This window comes from Pseudorca crassidens, chromosome X (assembly GCF_039906515.1).
Source record: "Pseudorca crassidens isolate mPseCra1 chromosome X, mPseCra1.hap1, whole genome shotgun sequence".
NCBI lineage: Eukaryota > Metazoa > Chordata > Mammalia > Artiodactyla > Delphinidae > Pseudorca > Pseudorca crassidens.
Genome location: NC_090317.1, coordinates 9,638,286 through 9,666,084, shown reverse-complemented (window position 1 = coordinate 9,666,084; position 27,799 = coordinate 9,638,286). Strand labels below are relative to the sequence as shown.

The 27,799-nt window shown below is 39.0% G+C and overlaps 1 pseudogene; it reads right to left on the bottom strand.

Moving 5' to 3' along the window:
* Positions 1–14,660: 14,660 nt before the first annotated feature.
* Positions 14,661–27,799, bottom strand: part of LOC137217316 (heat shock-related 70 kDa protein 2-like) — a 75,510-nt pseudogene continuing 62,371 nt past the window's right edge.

Genomic DNA, 27,799 nt, shown 5'->3' with positions numbered 1-27,799 from the left:
TCCATTGCTCTACATCTCACTGGGTTCCCATAATACTGTTTCCTCCCTTTGTTCCTTAAAGCTTGGAGATCGTAATAGTCCTTTCTCACTGTTGACAGTCCCCAGCTGTTGTAACCTCCCCCAACATATTTGTAAATAAATTTTCATCACAATTCCAACTGAGTGTGCCTTCTCTTTCCTAGACCTTGAGTGCTGCTGAAGCTGATACACAAACTGAAACTGATACCTAAAGGAAGCTTTCACAATTTTCAAAAAATTAGTATCGACAGATGAAAATATCTCATAAAACAATTAGATTAGAAATCAACAATAAAAGTTAAGTGTATATATATGTATAAACATACTCCTAAATAACTACTGAGATAAAGGAGAAAGCATAATGCAACTTATGACTAAATGGTAATAAAATTATTAGGTATCAAATATTTTATAGTAATATTTGATGGTATTTTATACAGATACCTTTTAGTTAGTTTTATCTATTTGTCTAATTATTTCTTCACCATTCTTTCCTGCATCTCAGACCTTTCTTCAGGAGTCTATCTTTCTTCAGGAGTCTATATTCTTCCTGAATAATTTATTTAGAAGTTTCTTCAATGAAGGCCATTTGTAAGTATGTACTCTCAGTTTTGTTTATCTTAAATGTCTTAATTTTTCCCACACTCAAGACAGTTTGGCTAGGTATACACAATTCTATGTTGATGATTATTTTCTTTTAACTCTCTGAGAAACATTCCATATCATTTTCTTGGTAGTTGATTTTGAGTTCATTGTCTTTGGTTCTGCAGGTTCACAACAATGCGAATATTTCTTTTTATATCTCCTGCTGTATATACCTGGTATCTCCTATATTCAAGGATTCTAGACTTTCATCAGTTCTGAAAAATATTCAGGCCTTATAATCCTCAAAAATTACTCCTCTCTTCTCTTTATCCTATACTTCTTGGTCTTTGATTTGATAACATTAAACTATTTCTCTCATATAACAAAATGACAGCAGGTTAAATCTGCATGATAGGTAGATGGGCATTTCAGTATATTTGAACTATTTGATAATAAAAAAGAGTAACTGCCCATGGCTAAGGATTGTCAAGTGCTTAAATGTTTCTGAACTGATGAACATAACACAAGAGCAGAAAATGTAAACAAACTTATTAAAAAGATAAAACCTAAATAGTACACCTTTCTTCCAAATCATTACAAGCATTTGAACTACTTCTGAAGACAAATTCAGCTCTATTAAAAAGCTATACACTAGGAAACAAATGTTTGCTTTAGATGCTAAGGAAAGATTCCCATGTTTCCCTGGAAAATTCTGGAATATATCTTGATTTTTAGTATTGGAGTCATGGAACACCTAGCAGTAAAGCATTACATCCTAGCTGACAATTTTATCCCCTTGTGGCTTGACTCTCATACAGGAGGTTTTCATTTAGGTGTTATTGTTTGGCCACCAGGGGTTGAAACTGTACCTCATTCAACTCAACTCTGTATCTCCAGTGTCCAACACGGAAGCTGACAGCGAAGAGGCACCTGAAAAATGTTTAATGCAGTGCTTCTTAAGCTTTAGTGAGCATTAAGAATTCCCTTGGAGAGACGGTTAAAACAGTTTCTTGGATCCCATCACAAGAAATTTGGATTCAGTGGTTCAGGTTGGGGAGTGTGAATTTGTATTTCTAACATGCTCCCAAGTGAAGCCTATGCTGCTGGTCTGAGGACCACACTATGAGTAATACTGGTTTAATGAATGAAAAATGTATGTGAAGATATGTTGATTGGGGAAAACATTGAAATTTACTCATGGTATTATCTGATTCTTTTTTTGAGTGATTTATATAACGAGTATTCTGCTTTTCCTTCTTATGGAGAGGCCCTTAAGGTGATGAAGCCCTCACAATCTTGCTCATAACTGACTTTTCAAGCCACACCAACCTACTCTACTTTCACCGAACTCACATGCACCTCCACACCCAAGTGCCATCATGTATGCTTTTTACCCTCTGTCTTGAAAGTCCTACTTTCAATCAAACCTTCATCCTTCAAGGCTTAGCTCAAACATTTCAAGTCTTTCATAATCCTCCCTCCTCCATCCCAAATTGGAATCACAATTTTTCACCTCTGCTATACCCCCAGAGAACTCATATCGTTGCTACCATCCAAATTATAGTAGGAGTGCTCACTGATGTCCCTGTCCATCCAGTTTTGTGCTTATCCTCCAGTACTGAACCCATCCTCCAATACTGTATACAACATACATCACAGAACCTAGCACATGGTAGATGGTTAATAAATGCTCGTTGAACTAGAACAAAGAGAAATGGCAATTTCTAGTACATGTTAATTTAGCATTAAAATTCTGATATAGCAAACAGTATTTTCATGGTGATGTCCACGAGACAGTGTGATCCTATGTTCAGGTTCATGCCTGCTACTCCAGCATCATTATTAAGACATACCGCTTTCACTCTCAAAAGGATCTAGGAGGGTAAATTATATGGTTACTCTATCATTAGCCCAGGTATACTTCTTAAGGCTCATTTATAGCAGGATCTGGCAAAATGTTGCCTCTAGTTTTCATTTTACCCCACTGGTCTCATCATATAGCCAGTCAGATGTCATTTGATACACATCAGATTCAAATGGACAAATTACAAAGTTCATTTTCCTATTTTAAAAACCATTTCTCACTTACCTTCTTAATATGAAAAAGATGGAGCTTATGAGGAAGAGGTTTCACAAGATCAATCCAAGCAACTATGTGCCACATATCCTTGAACAACTTAGCAGACTTGCAAAATTAAAAGTGCTATTCAAGAGAGGGAAAAAAATGGTACCTGACATCCAGAAAGGGATTAAGCCAACCATTCATTTTTAATACAGATTTCTAAAAGCAGACATGAGAATAACTATTTATTTTATCAGCTAAAAAGAGCACCATATGGAAAAAATATTAACAAAATACGTGACAAGGGATGGGGTTTGACAACTTTGAAATAATCTATAGTTATGTAATTTTAAATGATAAGCATATTAGCTTGGCTACTAATTGAGATTTTTTTGTACAACAAAATAATGAATAAAGCGGCATAATATAATGTGGCATAATAAAAATAATACATCCTTAGAGTCAAGCAGATTTAGGTTTAAATTTCAGTTTTGCCACTTATTAGCTGTGTGGCCTCTGAGCCCCACTTTCCTCATCTATAAATATAGAATAAGAGTACCTAACAAACAGGGTGGCTGAAAAGAAGAAATGAGATTATATTTACTTAGAATATAGCACGTAGGAAGTATTCAGTGAATACCTATTATTTTATTGATTTTCAAAAACACAGAGTATTGTACAGATGCACAGAATTAAAACAAAGTTTTAATATTCATACCAATTTTTTTAATATAGTAACTTATGGTGTTTTCAATAGTCTCCTAGGTGTTCTTGGTGGGAGACAATGATAATGGAATAATTAAGCTTATTATAATTTCTAGTTTTATTTCACAACAGCCACAACCACCCAGTAAAATGCAACTTGAAATGTTGATGAATTGTGTTGACCTGAAACAAACAGACTGCCAGACATTTCTCTAACAAAGAGAAGTTTATTCGGGGTCAGCAGAGAATGACAATTTGGGGTCTGCAATCATGATAAACCACATGCAAGACCCCACATAGCAAGGGAAGGAGAATACATTTTTTATTATTATTGAAGTGCAGTTGATTTTCAATGCTGTGTTAATTTCTGCTGTACAGCAAAGTGATTCAGTTGTAAATATATATACATTCCTTTTCATATTCTTTTCCGTCATGGTTTATCACAGGATATTGAATATAGTTCCCTGTACTATACAGTAGAACCTTGTTGTTTATCCATTCTATATATAAGTTTGCATCTGCTAACCCCCAAACTCCCAATCCATCCCTCCCCCCCTCCCCCTTGGCAACCACAAGTCTACTCTCTATGTCAGTGAGTCTGTTTCTGTTTCGTAGATATGTTCATTTGTGCCATATTTTAGATTCCGCATGTAAGTGATATCATAGGGTATTTGTCTTTCTCTTTCTGACTTACTTCACCTAGTATGATAATCTCTAGGTCTATCCATGTTTCTGCAAATGGCATTGTTTCATTCTTTTCTTTGCTGAGTGACAATACTTTGGTAGAGAGGACAAGGAAGTTAGCAAGGATATAGTAAACAAGGAATCTATGGCTTTTCCTTGGCTGGGTCATTGTCAGGAAAGAAGAGGAGTCTTTCTTCTTCTTGTTGGGCTTTGCTGTCATTGCAGGGCAAGAGACCTCCCTCTTCTGGTCTCCCAATTTTATTTAACTGAGGTTTCTGTTTATTAAATTTTTACATTTCCCCCTTTTGATCAAGATCTTTCTTTGAAACCATCACTGATCTAGTTAGGTTTTCTAGTTGCAGTGGCTTTTTATCCCTCAATGTCAGAGGTCTTTCCTTTCCTGGGTGCAGAATCTCACGTCGTAGGGAAAGTGCACATATTGAAAACCTATCAAGGTCACATTTGAGTAACAAGGAGGGGTAGGATGGAGAATTTTTAGGCACTTTTTATCTAAAGTCCATATGTCGTCAAGATAATAGACATTGGAAATCATGTGAAGCGTTATGTCATCATCAAATGTTTGGCAAGAAACTTCCACAGGTCTGGTCCAAATATCTTGGGAAAGCTGTCTCAACAAATGACATCAGCTTCAATTCCAGGAAATCTTTACTTTCAAGTCACCAGGTGATGTGCAGGTCCAGTCAGAGTTTACCACTTTCTTTAGGTGTGTCACATGAATCCAAGATCTATTTCTTGGAGTTTGACAGCGCAAAGATTGATTGGCAGTACTTGTTGGGGGCCTTTCCAGCTGAAGTGAAGAGAGTTCTTCTGGAGGTGTCTTTTCCAATAGATGAAATCACCAGGTTGTAAGGTGTGATGCTTAAGGTCTTTGTCTCCCAAGGGCACACTGTGAAGACTGCTCTACCAAAACATGATTATTTTTAAAGGAAGCAATTAGGCCTTTGCAATATTGTAGTATATCTCCTTTTATCAGTTGTGGGTCAGAAGAAGCAGAACCCAAGTGTATCAGGCATCCTGTCACTACCTCAAAGGGTGAGAGTCTATAAGTTCCAAAAGGGGTGGATCTGAGATTTAGAAAGACCAATGGCAATGCTTTTCGCTAAGGTATTTGGAGAGCCTCTACAAATTTTGCCAATTGAGTCTTAATACTGCTGTTAGTACATTCGACTAAACAGAGGATTGAGGACGGTAAGCATGGCGAAAGTGTTGTAAAACCAGTCAAACAGCACAGACTTGTCGAAGAACCTAACCAGTAAAATGGGTTGCTCAATAACTATGAAGTTCAAGAGGAGTTCCCTAGGTAGGGATAATCTTTTCCAAAAGAACTTTAACCAGCATTGGTAGTATACTGGTAAGCATAGTTGCCTTCCAAAAGAACTTTAGCCACAGAAGAGGCAGAAGCCTGTCTGTAAGGGAGGGCTTCAGTCCAGTGTGAAAACATAAAGACCATGACTAAAAAATATTTATATCAGTTAGACAGAGGAAGTTGTATGGAATGCATTTGCCAGACCTCAAATGGTCCATTAGGTAGTTAAAAATGTCCAGGAGCAGTACAAACAGGCTTCCCTGGATTGTACTTTGGACAACAGGGACAAGTGAGATTGGCACTTTTTGCAGTCTTATTAATGTTTCCCCACCAATATTGATCCAGGAAGGCTATCATTTTGTCAGGAGCCCAATGTTTTGATGCATATACAGTGGTGAGGAGTGGGAATTTTGGAGTCTCTGGTAGGACAGAGTTGTTATTTGGTACAAACCAGAGCTTTCTCTTTTTATAAAACCAACAATTGTTGAATTTCCAATCTTGCGTTTCCTTTTCTAAGGCCAATTGTTGGGAGTCTCTAGACAGTTTTTCTATATTATCATTTGGAAAAATACTCCTTTGGACCATAACAGAGGTTTGGCTACTGTTGGTCCCTTTAAGGGCAGCATTCCTTGCAGTAATATCAGTTAGGTGATTTCCCCTAGCTTCCAGAGAATCAAGTTTAGAATGCCCCAGAATCTTAATAATAGCTATAGTGGCCGATAAAAGTATTGTATTCAATAATTCCTGTACATAGGAGCCAATTTTAATTTCATTTCCACCGGAAGTACGGAAGCCACGTGGCTTTCACAATATTCCAAAATCATGAGCTACTCCAAAAGCATATCTACTATCAGTACAAATATTGGCACTTTTGTCTTTAGCTAAACCACAAGCCCATGTAAGAGCATATAATTCAGCCTGTTGGGCCAAAGTACCCATAGGTAAAGATGCTGCCTCAACATCAAAAGGAGTTGTAATAGCATACCCAGGACAATATTTGTCATTGTTACCTTTTAAGTGTGAACCTCGAGAAGTCAACGTTACCCAATGGAATATCCTGTAGATCATTATGAGGAGACAGGAGGTGGTCCATCAGCCTTAAGCAGTCACGAGGGACTTTGTCAGCAATGGAGCAGAGAAAAGTAGCTGGGTTAAGGTTATTACAACATAAAGAGTTATGTGAGAGGCAGCTGGCCAAAGGACTTCATAGGGGGTGAGGCAGATGGTTGAGAAATGTTGAGTGTGAAGAGAATTCAGGAGAGCTTCTACTGCATGAGGTACCAAAGTGGTTGAAGGAGATCCCACAAAAACTTTCCCAGTGGTTCTAATGGAAGGGCAGTGACCATGATGGCTCTAAGGCAAGGCGCATTTCCCCACACTACAGGGTCAAGTTGCTGGCTATAATACCTTATGCGTTGATATTGGTCCCTGTGTTTTTGGGTGAGTACCCCAAGAACATGCCCTTCCTTTTCATATACAAAAGGAAAAAAGGGAATCTGATAACTGGGATGTCCAAGGGCAGGTAGGTTCATCAAACTTTCCCTAAGTTCTTGAAAGCTAGGTTGTCCAGATCTTCCCATAAAACTGGGTCCAAGTTGTTATTGTTTAGTAAAACATACAGAGGTTTGGCCGTAAGAGACAAATTTGGAATTCTATTTCAGCAATAACCAATTAGCCTGAGAAAACCTCACAGTTAGCACTTAGTTTTGGGTTTTGGGAAACTTAGGACACCATGAAGTATATCTGGATCTATGTTCTGATCCTGAATTTGGGCAAACTGCAAATTTTCTTTGGTGACCTTTTGTCCCTTTAAGGCTAAAAGCTTTAGCAAGTGGATGCTGTCTTCCTGTGAGGAGGCTTGAGGAGAGCAAAGAAGCAAATCATCCACATAGTGCAACAAAGTCATACCTCTAGGGAACTTTATGTCATCCAGATCAGCCTTCAGGGTTTGAGAGAAATAAGAAGGACTCTTAGAAAACCCTGAGGTATTGCTGTCCAGGTGAATCGTTTTTCTTCCCAAGTGAAGGCAAAAAAGTATTGGCTAGCTTCATCAATTGGAATGCACTACATATGTCAATTACAGTAAAGAATTTGCTTCCAGTAGAAATAGATGTTAGTAAAGTATGAGGATTAGGAACAAGGGATGTTGAGGGATAACAATGTTGTCTATTGCTTGGGGGCCCTGGACAAACCTCCACCCTTGGCCCTTAGCTTTTTCACCAGTAAAGGGGGAGTGTTACAGGGGCTACTACAAGGGATAATGAGGCCTTGAGTCTTGTAATCTACTATGGGCTTTATGCCTTGAAGGGCTTCTTTACTTTCAGGGTATTGATTAATTCTGGGAAGAGGTTTCGAGGGAGCTACTGGGTTGGCCAAAAAGTTCATTTGGGTTTTCCTGTAACCGCTGGAAAAACCCAAAGGAACTATTTTGCCAACCCAATATTTGAATCCTGATTGGAGGTGCACTGTGAATTTTGCCAGTATCAGTTGAAGATCTTGGCCATAAGGAAAGTGGTGGCTGATTCAACAGGAACAAATGACCAGTGTTTCCGGAATTAGCTCTAGTACCGTCAGAGATGGAACAAATAAGAGATGTCAAAGGGTTACTTAATTTACCTGCTTGGTTACTTTGATGACTACTGTCAAATTCTAGGATTATTTCCCCCTTTTGGGAGAAAAAAATTCTGGCACGGTATTTCTCTGAGAAGTCTCAGCCTACAAGATGGATAGGGTCAGAGGAATAAGAAGAAAAGAGTGTGTATCCCTCAAAAGGTCTAAAAAAAGGAAACAGGTTCAGAGACATGAACCTCTTGAGACACATTAGAGATGCCCACTATTTCAACTGTTTTAGTACTGTGAGGTGGCTGCTGCTTCACAGTAGTAAGGTTGAGTACCAAGGGTATGGTTCTAGTGTGAATTAGGACTGGGAGAGATTCAGCCCCAATTTGGGGAAATGTTTCACCAAGCCAATTAAGAGGGAGGATTGGGAAAGAGCCCTTGTATTTCCTCAGAACCTTGTCATTGAGAATTGAGAGGACATCAGAGAGGCAATTAGAAGGTTGGAGATGCCTAAAATGCTTAAATTTGTAACAATCTATTTCCCAATGTCTTAGCTCTTTGCAATAATAGCAGAAACTAGGAGGGGTTTGGTTTCATTTAGGAGCCTTCAATTGCTGGAGTTGAATGTTAAGAATTTTGATGGTCTTCCATGGAAGACACTCATCTAAAGTGAAAGACAACCTAAATGTAAGACTGGATACTATCAAACTCTTAGAGGAAAACATAGGCAGAACACTCTGACATAAATCACAGCAAGATCTTTTTTGACCCACCTCCTAGAGTAATAAAAATAAAAACAAAAAAAACCAAATGGGACCTAATTAAACTTAAAAGCTTTTGCACAGCAAAGGATACTATAGACAAGATGAAAAGACAACCCTCAGAATGGGAGAAAATATTTGCAAATGAAGCAACGGACAAAGGATTAATCTCCAAAATATACAAACAGCTCATGCAGCTCAGTATCAAAAAAACAAACAACCGAATCCAAAAATGGGCAGAAGACCTAAATAGACATTTCTCCAAAGAAGACATACAGATGGCCAACAAACACATGAAAAGATGTTCAACATCATTAATTATTAGAGAAATGCAAATCAAAACTACAATGAGGTATCACCTCACACTGGTCAGAATAGCCATCATCACAAAATCTACAAACAATAAATGCTGGAGAGGGTGTGGAGAAAAGGGAACCCTCCTGCGCTGTTGGTGGGAATGTAAACTGATACAGCCACTATGGAGAACAGTATGGAGGTTCCATAAAAAACTAAAAATACTATGTGACTAGGCATATACCACTACTAGGCAATTTACCAAGAGAAAACCATACTGGGCATATACCAAGCAATCCCACTACTGGGCATATACCAAGAGAAAACCATAATTCAAAAAGACACATGCACCCCAGTGTTCATTACAGCACTATTTACAATAGCCAGGACATGGAAACAACCTAAATGCCCATCAACAGAGGAATGGATAAAGAAGATGTGGTACATATATACAATGGAATATTACTCAGCCACAAAAGGGAATGAAATTGGGTCATTTGTAGACATGTGGGTAGACCTAGAGACTGTCATACAGAGTGAAGTAAGTCAGAAAGAGAAAAACATATCATATATTAACGCATATATGCGGAATCTGAAAAAACTGGTATAGATGATCTTATTTACAAAGCAGAAATAGAGACACAGATGCAGAGAACAAACATATGCATACCAAGGGGGGAAGGGAAGGGTGGGATGAATTGGGAGATTGGGATTGACATATATACACTACTATATATAAAATAGATATCTAATGAGAACCTACTGTATAGCACAGGGAACTCTACTCAGTGCTCTATGGTGACCTAAATGGGAGGGAAATCCAAGTGGATATATTTATACGTAGAGCTGATTCACTTTGCTGTACAGTAAAAACTAACACAACATTGTAAAGCAACTATACTCAATAAAAAATCTTTAAAAAAAAGTGTAAGAGAGCTGCTTTGCCAGATTAATTAAATCTGGAGTGGACATAGTTTCCCATTCCATCCTGGGCCTTTTTACTAGAAGGGAGAGGTCCTGGCTCATCCCATTAATAAACACTGTTAAAAGCTACCTGGGTGAAATCAACATCTGAAGGAAGACCAGAACTTTCCTTTCCTTAAAAACAACCTGAAGTCAACTGCAATAGTCAGGAACAGGTTCACCAGATTTTTTTTTTTTTTGAGAAAGGTTTATTGCAAGGGCCAAGCATGGAGAATGGGTGGCTCATGCTCAAAAGACCCAAACTCTGGTTCATCAGATTTTCTCTTCGTGTGCAAAGATAAATTTTCTTCAAATCAACAGGCTTTGGAAAAGTCCTAAGAATTGCTCAATGAAGTCACCCAGCAACGGCCTAAGCCAGTTGATATAGTAAGTTAGTGGGCTGGTCTTTCAGTTGTAATTCTAAAAACCCTTTAGGATTTTACCAGTTAGTGGTTTTCATCTAATGCTGGGCCTGGCCTTCACCAACAAGTGTATGAATTAGCTGATGTAAGTCAGAGAAACCAGGTTGATAAGTTTGAATGACTATATTAAATTCCTCAGTAAGTCTGTGAGGCTCTTTAGTTACTTTGGGAAAATCTTCAACTATGGTTCACAGTTCAGCTTTAGTCCAGGGAATGAAAGAAATTAAGGGTTTAGCCTCTGGATCCTCAGAAGGCTTAATTTTAAAGGGACAGGTTCTGACAATTTCAGAGGAAAAGGCAGTGGGTAAATTTCAGAGAGAAGAGGAAGTTCAGTGAGAGAATTAGTATGGGGAGATTGAGAGCATAGAGGAGGTACAGGCAGTGGAGAAGGGAAAGAGGAAGATGGCGTTGGGGGTGGAGTCTGACCACGTGGAGCTGAGGGAGAGAGACAAGGTGGCACTGGAGGCAGAGCCCAAGACAAAGAAGGAAGCAGAGCCTGAGACTTCAGCAGCCATTTGCTCTTTCTTTGTTTGCCTCAGTTAATCTTAAATTCTTATATTGAAGAGAGGCAACTACAGGGTCCTGACAGTGTTTGGAAGCCTCAAGATACCAATCTACCAATCAAAAGAGGCATTCCACTCAGTTTTGGAAACTTTTGAGCTATTATAACCCAATTTTGTTTTAAGGAAATTAAGTTAATGGCCACTGATACTCTAAATTTCCTTTGGTAAGGTCAGTCCATTCAGTTAGAAATGGGAGTGAGGAAGAACCATGGGTTTTAAACATAAAATCGGCCAGAGTCCCTGTGTGGGAGGGGCACCCTCAAAATATTTAGGTAACTGGGATCCCGTTTCTCAGATATTTTTCTCTAGAGTAAAGGAACAATTTTCAAACAGCTCAAAGCAAACAGCTTGCAAACCGATATCAGCCAATTCTATGGAAACAGCTTGGTCCCAGAGGAACTAAGCCAAAGACTTGTTCAGCCAGTTTTCAGAGAACGGCCCCTATTCCAAAGGAATGGGCCTATGGCTTCTCAGCCAGCTTTGGTTGAAATGGTCTGATCTCAAAATCAGATAAAAGAGCCAAATGAGTACTCACATACAGAACAAGACCTTAACCAGAAAGAACAAAACCTTAAAATAGGTCCTGAATAAAGCCTGGAGAGCTTTCAATGCAGAGACTGTGAGCTTGGATTCAGGAGAAAGACATAACTTCAAACTCCAGGATTGGTGAGAAAAGCCGCTAGCACAGTGGGCTCAATTTGTGGGTAACACACCTCTTTGCTCACCAGCCCTGAAGCCACGGGGAGTCTTCTCTGTTCTCCATACGGGCCAGCAAAATGTTGACCTGAAATAAGTAGACTGCCAGATAGTTCTCCAGCAAAGATGGGTTTATTAGGGGTCAGCAGAGAATTGCAATTCAGGTCTGCAACCCTGGCGAGCAACATGGAAGTCCCTGCAGGGCAAGGGAAGAACGCGTTTACAGAGGAAAAGGATGCTGGGAGGGCTACAGTAAACAGAGAGTCCATAGCTTTTCACTGGCTCAGTACTTGCCAGGAAAGAAAAGGATTCTCTCTTCTTCTTGTTGGGCTCTGCTATGGTCACAGGGCATGAGAGCGCCCCCTTCTGGTCTCCCAACTCTATTTAATTGAGGTTTCTCTTTATTAATTCTTTACAATTGACCAAAAGGTTAACCTTTAGGATACTAAGGACCTAGGTATGCTTCCTCTTTGAATCTCCATTGAATCACTGAATCAATTAGTTTTTTGGGAAAGTTGTACCACAGCCTATATTTATTATGTGAAATATCCAGATTTGGCAATATTTCCAAATTCCAATGAATTGTCACAAATGTACTGATTTTTTGGCTAAAGTGAATAGATTTCCTGAAATTGTGTTAATTCCATCAGCATCAAAGTATGCTTGAACTAAGGTACTGTATTGATTATAGGTTTATATTCATAACATACCTATCATGAAATTTACCCAAAGAATAAAAGAGGATTAGAATATACATGTTGATGATTTGAGCATGAATATTAGTGACACTTTTGGGTACCAAAATGTTCTGTATTAATTCAAACACTGGAATACCTGTTACATACAAGACATGATGTTCAGAACTATGAAGCAGTCTCTTTTCTTGACTGCAAACACAGTTATCTTACTCACTTCTGAATCCTCAACATCTAACTCAGTGCCTGGTACTTCATCCTCACAAGTAAGAATGGATTAACTACATAAGTATGTAAGAGAAGTGAAAACAAAATGAGCGGGGACTATTCCCTTGAATACTCAAGAGTGTCTGTGTAGGCCCCCAGAGAATGTTGTAATGGTTAGTGTGATGTGCCCAATTACCTAATCTAACACTAATCTAAGTGTTGCTATGGAGGTATTTTGTAGCTGTGGTTAACATCTACGATGAGTAGACTTAAATAAAGGAGTCTATCCTCAATAATATAGGTGGGCCTCACCTAATAAGTTGAAAGGTCTTAAGAGTAAAACTGAGGCTTCCATTAAGAAGAAGAAATTCTGCCTCAAGATTCCAGGCTGAGTTTCAGATTTCAGGTTTGCCAGCCCCCACAATTGCATAAGCTAATTCCTTGAAATATACCAAGGTGAATCAGCCATATGCATAACTAACTATGTCCCCATATCCCCTCCCTCTTGAGCCTCCCTCCCACCCTCCCTATCCCATCCCTCTAGGTGGTCACAAAGCACCAAGCTCCCTGTGTTATGCAGCTGCTTCCCACTAGTTATTTTACATTTGGTAGTGTATATATGTCCGTGCTACTCTCTCACTTCATCCCAGCTTACCCTTCCCCCTCCCGTGTCCTCATCCTCAAGTTCATTCTCTATGTCTGCATCTTTATTCCTGTCCTGCCCCTAGGTTCTTCAGAACCATTTTTTTTTATTCCATATATATGTGTTAGCATACGGTATTTGTTTTTCTCTTTCTGACTTACTTCACTCTGTATGACAGACCCTAGGTCCATCCACCTCACTATAAATAGCTCAATTTTGTTTCCTTTTATGGCTGAGTAATATTCCATTGTATATATGTGCCACATATGATGTCTTCTTTCATGGTATGTCCCCTCTTCTCAAAGGCACTTCACTCTTCAGAAGGCCTCCTTGGTACCTCCTGATGGAATTTGTTCTCAACTTATAGGAAGTGACAAGGGCTCAATACTCTTTATTAACTAGGAGCTCAGTGAACACAATGTTTATAATGTAAAACCAACAATGATATTGACACAGTTGTCCTCCTTCTCTGGCTTTCCTGAAGCCAGTGTTAAGGCAACTTTCCATCTCAGAAGTCGGTCCATCAAGTGTATGGGGAAGAGACTAAGTGGGGAGGTCAGGCAGCCCCAAAACGCAAGCAGGCCATTGTGAGTCACAATGACAAAAATCCACGTCACGCTGAATCCCATGTAATTCTACAGAGTTGGCCTGAATGCTGAAAACAACAATTCTTCTCCCTTAGGTCTCGACCTACCCTTAACGACAGTAAAACTATGGTACCATAACTGTGATACACAAAGAGATATTTCTTTTCTAAAACTCACAAATACTATAAGATTCAGTGATAAGTTGTGATTCCAACCAGTTTCATGGAAATTGTGTTGAGTTTATGAAGGGTGAGAAACAGATCTCACCAGTGGGTTATGAAGCCCTTTTGAAGAAATACGCAGAAAATGTGACTACAAGTAGTAAACTCTATTGTAGTACACAGATGAGTAGGGCACAGTGTTTATACAAGTTTACAGTCACAATATTTGCTCATAAGTGGTCACTGTTATTAAAGTGGTGAGACTGTGATATGGTAATACAACCTCTTCCTTACTACCAAAGTTAAGTGTTTAAATATTTTATAAGTGCTAATTCCCAAACTAGTCACCAGACACAAACTGCAGGTGTGAAAATATGTGATGAAGTTCATAACCTACAGGATGTAGAAGCATTAATATTAAAATGTTGAATAAACTTACAAATATTGATCATTAAGTTTTGAATCTGTCCTTTTTCAAACATACACACTGATGCTGCAAACTAAGCATGAAATATTGAAACTGTATAAATGACTGTGGAGACCAGGAAAGTTTCTCCAAAGAATGACTGTTAGCCCACTTCCCTGATACTAACCCGAGGCTCAGCTGAGCTGCAGAAGCCCCAGCGGCCAGATCCCACTGCGGAGCGAAGCCCGCTTACACTCACACTCAGCTCTGGTTACATTTGAGGCAGTTTAACAGTTCCTGGCACTTTCCAGGAACCTTCCTTTTATCTTCTTGACTGAAATGGAGTCATATGCCCGCATATGCCACTGAAGGTGCAGAATTCTGCGGTGCTTCTGGCCGCTACCCGATCTTTATTGACTTCCCCTTCTACTCCATCGTTTTCTGCTTCTTTTACAATCTGGTCAGTATCATCTTTACTGAAACAGCCTTCGTCATTAGTAATGTGCATTTTGTTCTTCCTGCCAGCATTTTTGTCTGCAGCAGGTACCCTGAGGATGGTATTGGTGACCCTGTCAAAGGTCACCTGGATGTCAGGAACACCACAGTAAGCTAGAGGATCCCAGGAAGTACGAACTTGCCGAGCAGTTTCTTTTCGTTAAAGCCCTTTCTCCCTCATACACTTTTGCTAAGACAGTGGTCTTGTTGTCAAAGTAAGCTGGGAACATCTGGGTCTGCTTTGGAGGTATTGAGGTGTTTCTCTTGATAAGGGATGTCACATCCTCCCTGCTGTCTCAGTGCCTGTTGGGCAATGGGTAACATCAACGAGCTTCTCTGCACATACCCTGATTTGTCGCCTGTGAGAAGAGCTGCCTGTGCAGCTGCGCCACACACCGCGGCCTCATCATGGTGGGTGGTCTTGTTGAGCTCCTCTCCATTCAAGACATCTTTCAGCAATTTCTGGAACTTTGGAATACAAGTGGAATCACCCACTAGCACAAGTCCATTAACCTGGCTCTTGTCAAGTTGGACATCCTTCAGAGATTTCTGTACGTGCTTCAAGGTACCACGGAGGAGATAAGCACTGAGCTGCTCAAAGTGGGCTCAGGAAATGGAAGGGTAGAAATCCACACCCTTAGAGAACCAGTCAATTTCAAACCCGGGGTGAGCAAAGAAGTTCAAAATACATGTTGCCTTCTTACACGCAGCCTCGGCGTGGCACATTGCCTGCTTGTTGGGGGCTGTATGCTTCTTGCGCTTGCATTTGAAGTCATCAACCAGGCGATTCACCATACAGTTATCAAAATTTTCCCCAGCCAGATGTGTGTCACCAGCTGTGGAGTTTCCTTCAAAGATGCCATCCTGGATGTTTAGGATAGATACATCAAAGGTGCCATTACCTAAGTCAAAGATCAGCACGTTTCTCTTTTTTAAAGCTTCAGGTGTTTGGGGATTTTTTTTTTTTTTTTAAATCCAAGCCTTGGAGTATGGTGCTGCAATACATAAGCTCATTAATGATTCCCAGGATATTAAGATCAGTGATGATCCCTGCATCCTTGATGGCCTGACACTGTGAATCATTTAAGTAGGTCGGAACAGTAATTACTGCATTTCTACTTTTTTCCCCTAAATAGGCTTCAGCAAATTCTTTCATCTTGCTTAGAACCATGAAAGAGATCTCCTCTAGGGGAAAAAATATTATTTCCTTTATATTGTACAATTACTTTGGGCTTTCCCTTTCCACAAATCACTTGGAAAGGCCAGTGCTTCCTTCTGACTGAACTGCGGCATCATCAAACTTGCATCCAATCAGCTTCTTGGCATCAAAGATGGTACAGGTGAGGTTCATTGCCTCTTGATTCTTAGCAACCTCATCTATGAGGTGTTCACTTTGTGAGAGCGACTTGGACTGGTACATTTGCCATGGTGATTGGCAATGATCTCTACTTTTCCATGCTGGAAGACCCCTACTCGCGAATAAGCAGTACCCAGTTCAATACCAAAGGGAGACGTCTTGAGTAAAGAAAGAGAAGGGGGTAAGTGAGGCTGAAATAGTTTAAAAGAAATCAGTGTCAACTATAGCCTCTTGCAATGAACCTCTCCATGAGACCTATATCCTCTATTTTCTCCAGCACCTCCTGTCTGCTGTATTGCGGTCCTTATGTGGGTCAAACTCAAATATAAATGCATTCAGTTTTATAATTCATTCAGATGGTAATGTGTTCCACTTGTCTTCTATTGTTTGCAGCCCTCCCCTGCATTTGTCAATAGATGCCTGATTACAAGATGACCACCAGAATTCTGAGGATGATATCAAGCCATCAGTGGCAACCAACAAGGCTTCAAAAGCCCTTGGAGCCATTTTGGTGTCTCTCGTGCCCAAATTTAATTTGTTTCTAGGTCCAGTCAATTTTTCCTCTTTGCATGTGTCCTGTCCCACTGCCACCACTCTGGTTCAAATTTTTATTACTTCATCTCTAGATTATCACAGTAGCATTACCACTAGTATTTCTCCTTTCTCTGATTTCATGACTTATGCATCACCATCATTCATCCATCCATCTCTCCATTCAATAAACATCAATTATGTAACTGCCATTTGCTAAACACTGTGTTAGATACTGAAAGTAAAGGGAGAAATTAAATACGGCTGCTATCCTCTAGGAACACCATCACGCTGACCTTTTAAAATTATGCCTTTAATCACACTAACCCTTGCTTAAAAACTTGTTCCCTATCACCTACCAAATACAATAAATAAAATAAAACACATCCAACTAACCTTTCCAGCTAGTATGGCTTATGGAATCAGACAGACACAGATTCAAGTCCTGACTGTGCCATCTGCAGCTTTGCTGGTTTATTAACGATTAGGCATGCTTTTTAACCACTCTGCTCCTCACTTTCCTTACCTTTAAAGTATACCTCTCATCTTGGCATAGAGTAGGTGCTCATTAAAAGTTCTTCTGACGTTTCTTGTCTTTAAATAACCGGCAACCCTAAAACACAGATTCATAAAGAATCAGAATATAATGGATTCTAGATATAATCAAATAAAGGTCTCTAATTAGACATCTGGGGAAACTGAGGTGCAAGCTGGGAAGCGACTGGCCCTTGGTGACACAGGGATTTGGTGGCAGATGGAGATCTGGTAGCTGGTCCTCATGACTCCCCATCAAAGCACTAAATGGAAGCAGCCAGGAAACTTAAGGGCAGGAAGGCAAGGGCCACTCCCAACCAGAAGAATATTTCACTTGATGATCCAGATCGCAAATATGTAGCAACATTCTCAGTTTACAGGGAAAAGCTATTTTTATTTTTCTCCAAATGGCAATGTAGAAGTTGGTGATAAATCTGAAAAATGGCAAGCACAGCAAATACTTAACTCTAGGACATTAAGGTAAGTCATAGAGCAGTGTCTTCAGTGGAGGGAAAGATGGATCTGAGATTGTAGGCAGGATGAGAGCGGAGGGACATGGAACTAGAGAAGGTTAATCCTGGGCTGGTCTTCAGAAACCACTGGGTCTAAGCCATTTGGATGACAGGTAAGAAAACTGAGACCCAGAGAGGTCAAGGGATGGCCCTAGATTGCACAGATACTTATAGACAGAACTGGGATACCTGACTTTTTAAAATCTTGCAATTGCTTCATTTGATTACACTGGCTACTCAGACAGAAATATTTGCATCACTTAGCATTTGCTGACTACCTCCTATGTGCAGATCACTGATCAGTTGATGAGAAAAGTTGCTAAGTTATACCGGGGCTGAACACAGGTAGAGAGTAGAGGGAAGGAAAGCCGTTGAGTTGTCCATGTATGCAGCCCCTCTAGCTGCACCGGTAGAATATGTGAATGTCTGCAGTCACAGCCAGCCTAGGCAGGATGACTCCCAAAGAGGTTATTACAGCGTCATTTAAAATTAAAATTTAATAAGTTATATTCAACACGAGTTGAAAACTTTCATAAATTTAATGAATCATCTAATTAAATATTGTAATGCAACAGTATGGAGCAGACTGAAAGAAAACCTTAAGAGTTATTTTTATGCTTAAATGCAGTTAGTGAGTAATGTTTTAAAAACAAAACCCTTTTGAATTGCATAAAGCTTTTTTTCTAAAGCAGAAAATGTTTATTTCATAAACCATCCCTTGTTTTCAGGAATTACATGTTTATTTTTTACTTTCAAGGCTAAGTAGTCAGCTAAACTACAGTTTATACCAGCCACCATGTTGTCAGTCCAGACTCAGCGGAGCCCGATTTCCTGCAGAATGATTACATGGCAATGTTGTCAAGAATTGTGTTGGGTTATGACGCCAAAGTAATCCCATGTTACTGGGCCGGGGGTGGGTGGCGGGAGGGACTACATTTTCTTAATCAGGACATGACACCTAGTTTCATTTATAATCTTTCCTTAATTTGCTTTCCTTATCCTATATTGTGTGGTAAATATATTAGTCTATATTTATTAGTTTATATTTATATTATAAAAATATAAGTGTGGTAAATATTTAGTCTCTTTGGGCAGCTGTTAGTGAAATATCTTCTAAGTTAATATGTCAGCTAGCTTTCAGCCCAATATTCAACCTAAAGTGGAAAGCTCAATTTGAAATCTGACAAGTAAGTTGCTACACAAGTTTGGAAGTCTCTAAGCCACAGCAGCCTGGGCTGGGAATACTGCTCTCCAGTCCTCTTTCTTGAGAGCCTTCTACTTCCTCTGGAACTTGGGAGATCCCTAGAGGATTAAACCCCACCTTCCCAAGCGGCATGCTAACTGTGGAACAAATCATCTCCTTCATAGTCCCCACTGCCCGAGAGCGTTTAGTTCAAAAGAAAGATTTTCAGACTTCCGAAGGGCAGAAATGGTGAGCGAAAGCCATGAACTATAAGGAATGTTTTATTTCTTCAGCTGGCTGACATGCACACAGGTAGTCACTGTATTATTCCTTTTGCCAGTTGGGTATTTCTTAACTAACAGATCCATCTCTTTGAGGTTCATGGATATAGCCGGTTCTCTAAAAAATCATAATTACCGTAAGTATTGCATTGGGTAATGTAAGAAACCCATGCAACAAAAACAGATTATTTGTATGCCTTCATCCGGGACCTGTCATTACTCCCTATACTGCCAAGAGTGAATTCTCTCGTGAGACCCACAGGAATTTGCTAATAAATAAGGTTGGATCACCCCCCTCCCGGGGCTAGTCTGGGGCTACAACCCTATAGCATTCATTTCCTGACATTACTGAGTATATACCAGCTGGTCAAGGGTTAACTTTGCTTTTCTTCCAATTTCACTATTCCTCAGTCCTTTATGCAATCCCCCAGCAGCTGTGTTATCCCTAATATAAAAATGATGATTTAGCCTTAGGGATAAAAATCAGGTTAAAGATAATAAATTGCTTCGGAAGATGAGAATAACAGCCTGAAATATATTACAGAAAATTACTGCACCCATTCTGAGTCTGAGGAAGAAAATCAGTTGACTCTTCTCTCCCCTTCCCAGAGCAAAATGTGGCTCTGGAAAAGCTAAGGAATGAAACAGAGGGAGATAAGTCATCCAGCTTGATCTAACCAGAAATAGGAAAGGAACCATAGGAGAAAGTCTGATTTGTGAGAACTGTCAGTAAAGAATGTCGAGAGGTTCCAAGAAACCTGCAGGTGTTGCTCCTAAGTCAAATATACGTCAGCTTTTTATGTCTATGATAATGTCATGAATTAAAATGTATTTATGCATATAGACGGTGCATTTGGTTACAACTCAAAAGTGGAATAATACCCCACTGCTTCACATTAATGACTACTCAGAACTGAGAATTCTGAAGCATTATTCTCTAGCATTTGCACAAGGGTTAGGATATGGGAATATCTAAAGCGGTTATGTTGCACTACCCAGCCTCACACATGTATATCTATCCGACTTGCAGAGGGACTCTGCAGGTTCCAAAGACTAAGGCACACATGTCAATTAATAAAAGTAAAATGCGATGAAACATTTCAAAGTACTTTGGAAATGTAAATTGCTACGGAAATGCAATATATTATTGTTGATCTTAATTATAATTTCAGAAGCATCAAGCATACATTTATATACATATATGCACATACATACATATATATGAATATACATATACGTGTGATTAGTCTTAGACACAAACTAAACTGTTACTATATAAAAGAGTGGTCATTGAAAAACTATACTGAAAGTGCAGTATAGCCTATAAGAGCAGAGAAGAAAATGGGATCAGGCAGGGCACATCAAAGGCTTTAACTGTAATGTTTTATTTCTTCAGCTGGGTGGTATGTACACAGGTCAGCACTGTATTATTCCTTTCCCTTAAGTTTGGTATTCGTAAGTAATAGATAATATTATTTTAAAGACAAAGAATGCTCTATTCTAAACCTGCATGGGTATTTGCAAGAGAGAAAAAAATTAAAAGGAAAATATCTGTAACTGCTGTTCAGCTACAGAAGAGGATATAAACACACACTTTCACACAAGCACACCTACACATGTGTGCACGCACGCACACACACACACACACACAGAGCCACACACACACACCCCGCCACGTGGTGTAATGGGATCAGAAAAATTGAAATTCTGGCTTTGGCTCCACCACATCTGAGAGGCCTGAGCTTATACAAGTCACTTAACTTTGCTGAGGTCCAGCTGACTTGCCCGAAGATGGGATTTTTAATCTGTAGACAGGGCCACTGTGAAAATTATTAATATCATAATGAATATAATTATTAATACACAGACAAGAGCACTCTGCCAAGTGAAACACCATTATGTCAGAGCACGTGCTGAAGTGGGCATGCAGGCCCTTTGTGCCCATCCAGTCACTGCACCGAACACTCACCTGGAGCCCCAAATCAAAGGAGAAGCTGCCTATGTACACACAGAAGTGAAAGGAAAGTCACATTTGATGTGGTCTTGAGGCAGGAGATAGATGGGGCCCAGGCTGAGCAGCTGGAGTCTGTCCCCTGTGGACAGATACTCCAAGGCGAAGATAATAGTGGGGGCAGAGAGGGAAGCCTGACGTGGGGCTCAGAACCTTCATTCCAGTGGGTGGACTTCTGTGGTATCAGTGTTCTCCAGCCTGTGAGTCACCCACCCCGCGGTTATGGGATTTGATTTTACTGTGATTGCACCCCTCCTACCGTCTCATTGTGGCTTCTCCTTTGTCTTTGGATGTGAGGTATCTTTTTTGGTGAGTTCCAGTGTCTTCCTGTCGATGATTGTTCAGCAGTTAGTTGTGATTCTGGTGCTCTCGCAAGAGGGAGTGAGAGCACGTCCTTCTACTCCGCCATCTTGAACCAATTTCCTCTACTGGATTTAAATGAACATTGAAGAACACTCGTACTGGAAAGATTGGAAGGAAATATAACAAAATGTTAACCATGGTTAACTCTGAATTATAATATTACATATTATACGGAAGAAAAACGAATTTTCCTTCTACCCTTCTAGGTTCTTGGCTGAGACAACCCCTGTAATAACAGACAGATTAACAAGAGAAAAAGAAGCAGAAGTTTAATAACATATATCTCTCCTTACACATGGGAGAAACCCAGGAAAAGTTCAAGCCTTCTCCATTGATAAGACTTTCTAGAATTTCAGAGTCACCCTCTTCTTCCTAGTAGAGAGGGACACACCCTTACAAATGGAGATTTCCCTTATAAATGGAAGATTCCCTTACCAAAGGGTAACCGCTACTACTGATTTTCAGACCTTTTCCTAAATCTGCTGGTTCTTAAAAAATAATCTGCTCAAAATAATCCTTATGCCAAAGAGGCATATTTTGGATTGGGGGTGACATATTCTGCTCCCCTTCAAGGTAATTTTTTGATTTTTCTTCCTTCATATGTTTCTGTCTTCCAAATTTTCTACTGTGAAAATATATTACTATCAAAATCATAAAAATTAAGTATCATTTAAAATACCAATGAAAAATGCTACCAATTACAAAAGCCTTTAAAATTACAAATTACATATCATTAATATGAAAAAGACATCTTAAAATTTGTCACATAAAACTTACAAAATAAGAAAGAAACACTTTTGGTATGCCAACATTGGCTTTTATCCTGAACCAACCACTGTTTGTGTGTGTGTGTGTGTGTGTGTGTGTGTGTGTGTGTGTGTTTAACTAAAAGAAGAGCCTAAAAAATATTAACTAAAAAGTTAATTTTAAAAACTTTGAAAACTGAGAAAATTGAGGATGTTAACATCATAGATTTCCAAGGTAAGTCCAACAAGCAGTATCAGAAAGGGCATCTTAAAATCTGTCTTCTTAAAACTTAAAAAAATAAAGAAACACTGACTTTTGATATATCAACTTTAGCTTTTATCCTGAACCAATCAGTTCCTGAACCAATCAGTTCCTGAACCAATCAGTATTGTCAAAATCCTAAAGTTAGATGAAGAATTGCTGAAATAGACCAGTATGGATTTTGTAGGTTGTGATACACTTAAAAATTGTTAAAACTCTGGAAGCTGGGAGAAATGTGGGCACATTAATAACTTCATAGTTTGCAAGGTTAGCCCAATTTGCAATTTCATGACCAAGTTGTCTCACAACTAGACATGAACTCACTAAAGAAACACATTAGAGAACTCTCTAATTACTTACTGATCACTAATAAACAAACTTTTAGGTCAACAAGCATATGTCTTCTTCTAAAAGCATTACAAAGTACTCTTCTCTATTACCTATATTCTCTCTCATGCTCTTAATGTTGATACCTTTAAGAATCTCCAAAAGATCTTAACATTTATGAGGAAGCTAAGGTTTTCAGGATAATAAGAAATTCTTATCATTTCACATAAATGTCAAGTTGGATAAGGACCCAACTTGTTGGCTTACCCCGTTTATCATAATAAATTTAATATCACTTCCAGCAGTGAGGCACAGTATTGCATCCACAATACGATAGGTAACTGGAATTCCTCTGCTCCTTGAATTAGTAAGCAAGTTACAGTGCATATCAATCACACATAATGAGTCTGAAGCATGGCTTGATTATATTTCATTTGCATAAGAATTTTCTGTAATTTTTTTAAACTGATCACTTTTAATTCAGAATAGATTTAAATGCCACACAACTGCTGCTCTCCTCCTGAAATGCTAAGCCATCTTCTTACATAATACAAAAATGCTAATCAATTTTTTTAATGCAGATCCTAGCTTGTTAATGAGTTTTCACCTTTCTACATGCTGTCAAATCTCATTACACTGTCACCTTTCTAGGGTTCACAACTGGAGTACACATTTATATGGTTCATTTCTAATTGCTACATTATTTCCTTGCATTTACAAGGGAAATATCTTTTAAATAATCCTTGGATTGTCCAATTTTAAGGATAATTTGCTCTCTTTGCATTCTGTAGTTTGTAAAACTCCTACCATTAATTTATGGAAATACTGATTCAAACATTCTCTGATAAGCCAAAAAAGTCTGAAGACTAAAAATGAAACAAACAGGAACCAACAGATAAATGTAGATCCAGAAGTTAATTACAATGAGATAAAATGTACAAATAAAAATAGCTTATTAAATATAATAATTTAGAAACATGGAATTCATTTGGGAATTATTATTTTAAAATAACGATTCATAAGATATTCAGAGGCTAAGCATTTTCTTGAATTTCATATATATTTCTCACAGTAGTCAAAGATCTTGAAAGATTTTGCTGGGGAGGAGGAAGAAATTTCCCTCTACTCTACTCTACTCCCTCCCTCTACTCTTCTGGCTGGTCTAAGAATTAAATTGACATGAGACAGATTAATAAGAAAACCAAAGTTTAACAACATGTATACTTGGGAAAGACCCAGGAGAACTGAGTAACCCGCCAAAATGGCCCAAGCCACCACCTTAAATACCATCTCCAGCTAAAGACAAAAGAAGAAGTTGGGGGTGAGGGAGCCAGTTATGAGAGGTGACCAGGAAAAGCACAGTAAACAAGGGTAAGGTTGTTGTGCAGATTTAAGTCCATGCCTTCTCCACTGATAAATTTCCAGAGATTTAGCCATTTTCTTCTTGGTATAGAGAGGAAAACACCCTTACGAACAGAGATTTCCCTTGTAAATGTAAATGCTTCTTTCAAAAGGGTGACTCCTACTTGGTTTTCAAAGTTTTTCCCTTGTGTGCTGTTTCTTAGAACTTAACCAGGTTAAAATAATTAATATCCCAAAGAGACATATTTTGGGGTGCCAAATTCTGCTCCCCTACAATCTCCATGTGAATTGCATTGAAATCTTTTAATAGAACACTTTCAAGAGTGCATCTTAGAAACCAAGACAAGGGGTGAGACAAGTGACTCGTTTTGAAAACACACTATATACTGGCAATAACTTTAAAAATGTTTAATAGGAAAGGAAAAAAGAATAGGTTATATGGGAGAAGCAAGCACTTGGTAGGAAAAAAATGAAGTTAACTTGCTAAGTCAACTCTTAGATGCAAGTCCCTAAGCAATGCCAAGCATCAACCCACCGGCTAGAGGTAACGGTTCCTGATAGATCTCATTACTACACAATGAATGTTCTATTCTTTGCGAGGAATATATATATATATATATATATATATATATATATATATATTCTCCACCAAGGTAAATTTCTTTCCCTCTAAATAAACTGTGAAATTTCCATGGAGAAAAATCCGCATGGTAAAAGGATTTACGGAATCATCCTGAGGCATTTTTCCCATCCGTAAATTCCAAGTTTAGTTGGCACCAAGAATACACATTTGTTTAGGGAAAAAAAAAATTCTCTTGTTCACTTCAGGTGCACAACTAATTCCTAAAACCTATTGATTCACTTTTATTCATTCATCATATACAGCTTCTAAAAACAGAATATGTAATATTCTTTGAAAAGGAGCTTATATAAAATTTTAATAAGCTGTTCCACATTTCAAAAATCACAAGATTACTGTCATTTCCTAGACAAGACATTTATCCTTAGTTCAGGATCCAAAATCACTTGTTTAATTTAGCACATGCAGCAAAGACAAACCAGCTCTGTTGCCTTCCCTAAAGAGCAATGTTGCTTGCCATTAAAATAGAATTTAAATAAATGACCATTGAGGCATTCGTTTGATAGTGGGGTTATAGGTGATTTTCAACAATAAGCCTGCTGAAAATCTGGAAAACAAACTAAACAGGAAATTTTTAAAAGCAATGACAAATAAAGACTTCACCCAACAGTAAACTAGCGCAAAGCATGGGGAAGGCAACAGACCAGACAACGAATATGGAGTTTCTGGAGCCCTTAGGTGCTCAAGGGAAGGGCCCTCCCCTAATGACAGTAGACCTGTGGCATCCAAAGTAACTCTATGTCGGAAGAGTGCTTCCCATTTCAGGACAGCAAGTGATGAGGCCATACGGACCATTACAAAGTAAAAGCCTCTTCTCCTCCAGATTAGCCAAAATAGCACAAACAAAATCCAACCTCGAGGTAAAGGTAAAGAAAAGACAAGGGGCTCTGAAAGCCCAAATCGCGAGATCTAGAGGTTCGCCGAATAAATTATAAATTCAATTTCAGAGTAGAGGAAACAAATGGTTAAACACTCGCCTGTACCGCAAAGGTAAAAATCACTAAACTCCAGGGCAGTGGTCAATTTCACCCCCTCTGCCTTGCCTCTCCCATTCCATTCTGAATGTTCTAGAGCCTCTGCAGCGTCCTGCCCCACTGCCTCTCTGACCTGACTCCGGGAAGTTTGACATCTGGCCCCGCTCTCGGCTCCAGGCTCTGGGTGTCCTGGCTCCGGGGTCCCAGCTCTCGGCCTTGGACCCCTACTCATGTCACCACGCGGCAGGTGCACACCAGCCGCTTGTAGATTCCTGTGTTCTGCCAGTGTCAGTATCTGCGCCTGCGCTGTTTCCCAACTCTGCCTCAGTCCCGCCTTCCATTCTCCCACGTGGCTCATATGCTCACAATTCAGCCAACTCTAAAAAATGTTATGATTTGTGTATTTTCTCATTCTCGTTTTTCATGTTTCATTTCGTCGAACTTCTCATTCTTTTATGTTTGTCCCATTTTTCTTCCATTGTAGTTTCTCATTCTTGCGCCTATTCTTTTATTATCTGGCACTATTTTCTCACTGCCAGGCTTCTTACTTTACTTCATCTTCTACTCATTTCCTCATTTTTACCCCCATAAATGTCCTTGTCCTTTATTTCACTTTCCTCTCATGTTTAATCTCATATTTTCAGCATATTCTCTACATTTGTATTATTCTCTCACATTTTTTTCATTCTCAAATTTCATTTTAGTGTCTCATCTTTTCCATATTAAACTTCTTCTCCTATTCTTTCATTTTCACATATTATCTTTTGCCCTTTCTCATGTTTATAAATTTCTATTTTCTCAAAGTCTTGTTTTTTCACTCCCTCTTACTTTCTACAGTATCACAGATTATACTTTATTCCTTTATTTATTTTCTATTTTCTCCTTCCTTGCTTTATGTTCCTTTACTAACTTTCATTCTCTCCCTATTTTTACTCACATTCTCTCCCATATTCTTTTCCATCACTTTTCCCTCACATACATTTTCACAGTTTTCTCTGCCACACTTCTCCCTCTCATTTTTAAAAATCATTATTAAGTCTAACAGAGTTAAGTAAGAAAAGGTTTCCTCTAGTGCTCAGATACCTGCTGGTAGGTGAACTTACCAGTTATTGGTCCATGCAGGTGAATGGTGAAACCAAGGCTGTGCAAGTCCAGATGAAATGAGGGTGAAGACTAGCCCATCTAGGGACAATAACTATGTTTTATGCTACGGTGTGGCCTAGCAAGAGCCTCTCATTAGTTGTCCACAATCACACCACTCAGTTACAGAAATTTCTGGAAACACCGAGGGGCCAAGGAAGTCTCACTTCAAAGTTCTTAACCAATCCTTCTTTAGGCACATTGTTTCCTCACAGGACATACTAATCTCACTGAGGCTTGTCATTTTCCGATTATAGGACAATTATTAGCCCCAACTCTCTCCCTGTACATCCAGTTGAAAAATCCAGACAGATGGGAAAATAGAAATATACTGCTCGGGGATGGGAAATAATTGCAAGCATCCTTTAAGCCACGGGAGTAACTAAATGTAGAAAGAAAAGTTTAGAACAGAGCCCTTAGATACATATGATTCAAATTACAAGAACCAGGTGAGGGGAAAAGAATGAGCAAACAGATCCTGAAAAGATAAGCTAAAGGATCTCATGAGAAGAAAGTTTCAGAAGTATCACTGTTTTAGATATAATAGAGAGAACATAGGGTTTAGACTCAATTCTATGTTTGACCACAAGGAAGACAAAATATTCAAAGCAGGGTTTGAGTGAGGTCAAAGAATAGAGGCCACAAAAAGCGAAATTCAAATAGAAGAATAGACCCGGCACAGCTTCATCTTTACGCTTAATTGTATGAATCAGCAAAGTGTAACTGGGAAGATCAGTCTGCCT